The following is a 6,698-nucleotide window of genomic DNA, read 5'->3' on the forward strand; positions in this document are numbered from 1 at the left end:
AACAGTTTGTGGGGCAACAAGCAGTATTACAATCCGGCCACCTCTCTCGGCTTTCCCTGTCGCCATATCCAGTCCAATCAAAAGGTGAGTTGTAAGATGCTTCTGTTTGCCTATGGTGGTGATTGCACCCGCGTCTATACACCGCTTTTAAATGAAAGGTTAAGCAGTGTTTCAAGAGGCGAGATGGGTCTGAAATAACACTTTCACTGCAGCAAGAGACAGCTTTCTTGAGGTGATCGTGCTCAGCAAGTTACTAAGTTCAAGAAATTCAAGTTCAAAAAAATTAAAGAAGTATGAGGGACCAACACCGTCCCCGCACCTTGGCCTGAAGACGCTTTTTATACGTATCTATAAATGTTTGAAAATTACTTTCTGCAATGAATGTCAAGATTTTATCTCCCAATGTTTTGAATGCCTACCTTAAGAAAACAATCAAACTTTCGGTTACTGAATTTAATATATAATGAATTATACCATAATCTAATAAAAAGTAAATGAATTACTACCATAATCTAATAAAAAGTAAATGAATTACTACCATAATCTAATAAAAAGTAAATGAATTGCTACCATAATCTAATAACAAGTAAATGAATTACTACCATAATCTAATAACAAGTAAATAAATTACTACCATAATCTATAAAAAAGTAAATGAAAGACCTGATAACGACCGACAAGGACTCATTACCTCTAGATTAACGTACATTTATCAAATGCATTGTAGTTCAGGGCGTGCACAGACTTTCAGGGGTGCCTCAGGGGCTCAAGTGGAAAAATGGGTATTCCCTTGGTCTTTTTAAAATGAAATCTCCCATGTTCTATATGCTATAATCATATAATAATATACGATATACATAACGTGACAAGTCTTAAAATCCATTCAATTAATTTTATTACAGAAGAGCAGATTTATCGACATTAATTCATTTAACACGACCTGTTTCCCTTGTAAGATTTTCAAGATATTATTGATAGTAAAAACCTAACCCTGCTGAGAAAACAAAAACAATAATTTTTTAATCATCCAAACTGAAATTAATTTTATTTCTGACAAAAAGGGCACCTTAGCTATGAAGAAGTTAAAGGGCAGCGCCTCAAGCGCCAGGCCCCCAAATTGTGCACGCTCCTGCTGTAGCTATTGCTACTGATTTTTTTTTTTTTTTTTTTTTTTTTATGTATTTTGGACAAGTTGTATTATCTAACTTTTTTCCCTTTGCTTCCCGCGCATTAACTATAGGTTGACTTGACTAGGTGCCTAAACGCCACAGAAACTTACCGGTACGTTAGCGACGTCAGAAGGCCCTTGAAGATGCTCCTCTGTCCTCCTCACATGGTGGCACAGGCACTCCACGCCACTGCCACCGTCAGGGCTTTCGTCACCTGTTGCCTCTTATACTAAGGGCTCTCACGTTGACCAGGCAGATGCTTAGAATATACCTAATCTCATTGTTGTCGTCACAGTATACGACAAGTACAGGACATTATGTTCAACAATATTCACAGAAATTAACAGATTAAGGGAATGTTTCCTAAGCGTCACATTTTCTTTTCTAGAAATGTGTCTGCATTACTATTAGCGTAAATGTAATCGGTCTAGATCAGATGTATTTAATTTAGCAATGTCAACACTCCAATAGAAAAAAAAATAGGTTCAACTCGTTCTGCAGGGTATTTGGTGTTAAAGAACTTAGGGACGTCATTAAGTCTTTAAGTGAAATTTTACTTGTCGCAAGGGCAAAGTAAATTCAGACAACATCCAAATATGAGAGGGAGAAAGCCGTTAAAGACTGGACTTAACCCACATGAATTCGCTGATATTTTATGGAATTCAAAAGAGGCAGCTATATAAACTTTTTTATCCATGGCATTATAACAATGAGTGAACCTATCCAGGTCTCTGACGACCGTAAAATATCCATATTAACAGATATCAATACGAATCCCAAAGAAAATTCTATATTACTGGTAGTAAGCTACTAGACAAAGAAATGGGAAACGGAGCTATTTGTAAGATTGCCGGGCAACATAAGAATCAAAGAGAATATTAATCATGATTCTGGTAATTCGCTTACGCTTACTGAGATTAAGCTGTGATAAAATCCGATCCTATGTGCACCTAATGAAAGGTTCCATATTCAAGTTTCTCGTGCGCATCCTCTGAGGTTAATTTTTAAAACTTTAATAGGCAGGAGATGCAACGAAAGAACCCACTATGTAACTAATTTCTATATAAACTTTGGGTTTATCAAGAAAATGTGACATTTTCCCATGAATGTGATCTACTTGAATTGTAATATGCTAGTGTTGCAAGTAAATATTTGGTTTCATATCCATGACCTGATACCTTCTAAAATGTCCGTTTGACCAATGTCATAAGCTGATTTATTGACTCAATTGTTTATGAAGTTCAGAAAAAATTAATTAATTCTGATATTATAGAAATTCTATTTGCTTATTTTGTTCATTAATTTTTTAAATGATTTGGCAATTTTTTAACTAAGCTTGCATTGATCACCGTGCATAGACACTAGTACCTAACAACCTGCGTTGCCCATGAGAATTTTACTAGCTAAGCATTCCACTCCAGTTGGCTTGTTTTGCAAGCACAAGACAACACACAACTACATATGAAGCCTGTGTAAGCGGATTATCGGGGTTAAAAGGAACAAGGATGCATGTGCGATTCATACGATGATTCAGCAACACACGCTAGGCAGGAGACTGCGCTCAAGCCAGCTTTAAGAGTTACGTTACTCGCTGTAATAAATACGACTTGAGTACTTTCAAATGATAGCCATGTTTAAATTGGATATTTTTTGTTTTAATACTCCACCCACACGAGAAGAATGTCTGAAAAAACAGTACCAAAATTGAACAATATTAGTTTCATGTTGGAAACCTGCAAGATTGTAAAATATATGTAATTACTTATGTTAATTAGATATTCCTTATTCAAAACTAATGAAAAAGGTTTCCATACAAATTTTATATATATTATTTATTTACCTTGTAAGATCCATATAGGATTATTCATATAGGTATACATTTTCACTTCTAGACTTCCTTATTTAAATTTTTTTTTTATTGACTACGAATATAAACCATCGGAACAGACAGTATGCCAGTAGGTTTTGATATGTGTTTAAACTTTTAGCTTATTTGTTGTTAATATCCCTAGAATACTGAATGGGCTACTAAACTTAGGCGTTAAGTTAGAGTTCAAACCTTCATATATATTTGGATATTTTATGAACACCTACTGCATATGGTTACGTTTTGTTTATCGATTTTATCGTGATTCCTTTTCATTATAATTTGTAACCCTTCCAAACTTCTTACAGAGTATATTAAATCGACTCACACTTGTATCCACACTTCTTTATATTTGATAAATTAGTGGTTGGCCTGAATATGTGGAAAAGTGTTCTAGCTGGCGTACCGTATAAGGCTACTTGCGGTATCATTTCTATAGATACATGATATGAATGATAAAAGTATTTAAAACCGCGAGAACCGCTATAATCCAGTTCAGATCCATACCCCTGAGTGTAACTCGTAGGACATTGACACTTTCTTATTTATCCGTTCTACCAAACCGATTGATTTTGGGTGATAAAATTCGTATTGATTTTCTTAATGCAAAGGAATTCACACAACGAGTTAAGGAAATTATTATTGATTTACACCAGCTGAGTCAGAGATTATCATGTGTTGAATTCCATGTTTACTCATAAATATTTCTAGTGCACTCAATTGCGGTTTTTGTTTTTTAGTGCTATTAATTCTGTATAACGTGTCAAGGCAACTATTAACACTAAGAAGTGTTTATTTCCTCTGTCAGACTTGTAAAACCCTGTTAATAAATCTACGTGTACTCTTTCAAATGGTTGATTTGGCATGGGATAGGCCCCTAAACTGACAGTTGTCTTGGTGTGTCCCTTGTTTTCATGACACGTGTGACAAGTAATTATGTGCTTTTTATATCTGTAAGCATTGTATGCCAGTGAATTAGTGATTTGGCTTTCTGTGACATAATAGAGAACCCTGGATGACTATGTAATGGATTGGAATGCAACCAGTTTAGGACGATTGGTATAAAGAGATTGGTACTACTACCTGGTCGTTAGTCACCTGCGGTGTTCTTCAGGTTTTCCTCGTCATGGACCTACATATAATATTACCTTTGATTACATAATTCTGCTACACATACTTTAAGTATACCTTTGCTTTAGGATTTCCGTTCAAAGCATTTATTGTTTTGCTTAACTGCTGAACCTTACTTTATTCAGTTTGTAACAGTTCAGCGCTCCAACCCAGGTCTTCAATGTTCACAATCTCATGGGTTAATGAATTTTCTTGTTCAGATATGGTTTTAACAATAGGCATGGATGTTTCTATATCTTTTAGCCCAACTAATGGTTCTTTGCAGTATGGTAAGGGATTGCGGGATAATGCGTCAGCAATGATATTTGCTTTCCCAGGTAGATATCCTGTCTTGGCTCCAAAGACCTGAATGATCATAGGCCACCGAGTTCCTTTGGGACTGTGATTAAAGCCTTTGAAAAACTCGGTAAGGGACTTATAGTCAGTAAGGACCTTAACAGGATAGCCATAGATTATGAACTAGAGTTAATGATACCTAGCCCTTCCTTGTCTATTACTGCATATTTACTTTCAGAGGGCTTTAGTTTACATGAATAAAAAGCTATAGGAAAGGACTGTTTATCATATTGCTGAAGTAGTACCCCTCTTACCCCTTGGTCTGAGGCGACTGTTACAATAAAAAAAATTCTTTATTTAAATCAGGGAATTTTAAGATAGGTGAACTGCATAATTCCAATTTTAAGATATCGAACGCCTGTTGATGCTTTTCAGACCATAATAAATCTACGCCCTTCTTCGTAAGATCTGTTAAAGGAGCTGCTATGATCGAAGAGTCACATATAAACTTACGATAGTAATACCCCCTACAGCACAAAAGTGCTGTATCCCCTTCATGTTAATTGGTACCGGAAAGTTACGAATAGCCGACACCTTACCATGGACCACTTTAAGACCCTGACTAGACACGTATAACCTAAATACACATGTTCGGGTTTAAAAAAACTCACATTTAGATTTTGTTTATCCTGAGATTGCGCTTGCTTAGTCTCTGTAGCACTAGCCCTAGTTTATGCGAATGTACTTCTAAGGTATTAAAAAAGATTACAAGACCAACCATATAGGCATGTAGGGTATCCCCTAAAAAGTCTCCAAACACTATATTAATCATTCTGGTGAATGTAATTGGGGCGCAACATAAACCGGAAGGCATACGTAAAAATTGATAATGTCCCCTAAGTGTGCTGAAGGCGGTGTATGAGGTACACTCACTTAGCTAATGGTATCTGGTGAAAGCCTTTAAGTAAGTCCAAGCTTGTGAAAAAATTATTGTGACCTAACAAAGATAAGATATCGTCGGTACATGGCACTGGAGAACGATCGGAAATCGTTTCCTCGTTTAAGCGATGAAAATCTACGCAGATACGCCAAGACTGATCTTTTTTAGGCATGGCGTTTAAGGGAAAAAAAATTTTATGGGCTATTTGATTTCCTAATGACTCCTATTACTAAAATTTTTTCAACTTCGTCTTTTATCTCATTTTGAAATTTCATTGGGAGTCTATACGAAGGTACGTATATAGCTTTATGCTTGTCCTTTTGACCGTATTTGGTGTTCAATGACATCCGTTTTCCCCAAGAGATCCCTCCCTAGTGTAGAAACATCATGATATTTAGATAAAATATCAAAAAAGATCTGATGAATCACCTCTGCTTGAATGACTTTACTGATTTTACTTTAGATGGCGTATAAGAGGGATTCATCTACAACAGGTTGGGTGTGATTAAATTTAACAACAGTAAAAAATGCGATATTTATAACTTCCATATCCACGATATATATATAGGTGTTGTGGATTACTAGATCAGTATTCAAATAGTTACAGACTGCAATATTAACTTGTTGCTGTGAGTCAGCAATGTATAGTGCTTTGTTCGCGGAAATCCGTTATATTTCAGTGTCGGGAAGGATTAAAATTTCAGATCCCAGCAAAGTCTTTTTACACGCACTAAGATATTCGAGGGTGCATGCGTCTCGAGATTTTGCGTGCAAACTGCAATTGCGGGTGTAAGAGAATTCTGTTGGGTTGCTTGAACAATGTCACAATTTATGAGACAAATGATTGGTTCCTCTATTTAAGTTATTATTTCATTAACTGTCTCTTTTTGTCCAAAACGGATTTTAATGTATTAGAAGGTTTATAGAATTTTCCTTTGATAAACACGTGTTATTTGGCAGGAGGTAAGATAATGTTTTGTGTACCCATAAATGGATATCCTACAATTACACTAGATACAGATCAATGTTTTTTATAACTATAAAGGTATCTGTAAGCGTGCGCTTACCCGCCCTGTACTGAACATGAGTTACGCTACCACAATTAACTCGTTATTGCCAATTATTGAAAGCCATACTCCGGACTTCTCAATAGGGAAGTTCAAACAACAAATGGCGAGTCCGTAAATCCAGGATATTACGTGGACTAAAGGAATAAAAAAAAACAATGTAAATGGCTGATATTCTAATTTTACAGCATGTAAAGTCGGGCGTAATCCACCACTACTTATAACAGCTTATTATATTAAAACTACGG

This window comes from Macrobrachium nipponense, chromosome 1, assembly GCF_015104395.2.
Source record: "Macrobrachium nipponense isolate FS-2020 chromosome 1, ASM1510439v2, whole genome shotgun sequence".
In the NCBI taxonomy this organism is placed as follows: domain Eukaryota; kingdom Metazoa; phylum Arthropoda; class Malacostraca; order Decapoda; family Palaemonidae; genus Macrobrachium; species Macrobrachium nipponense.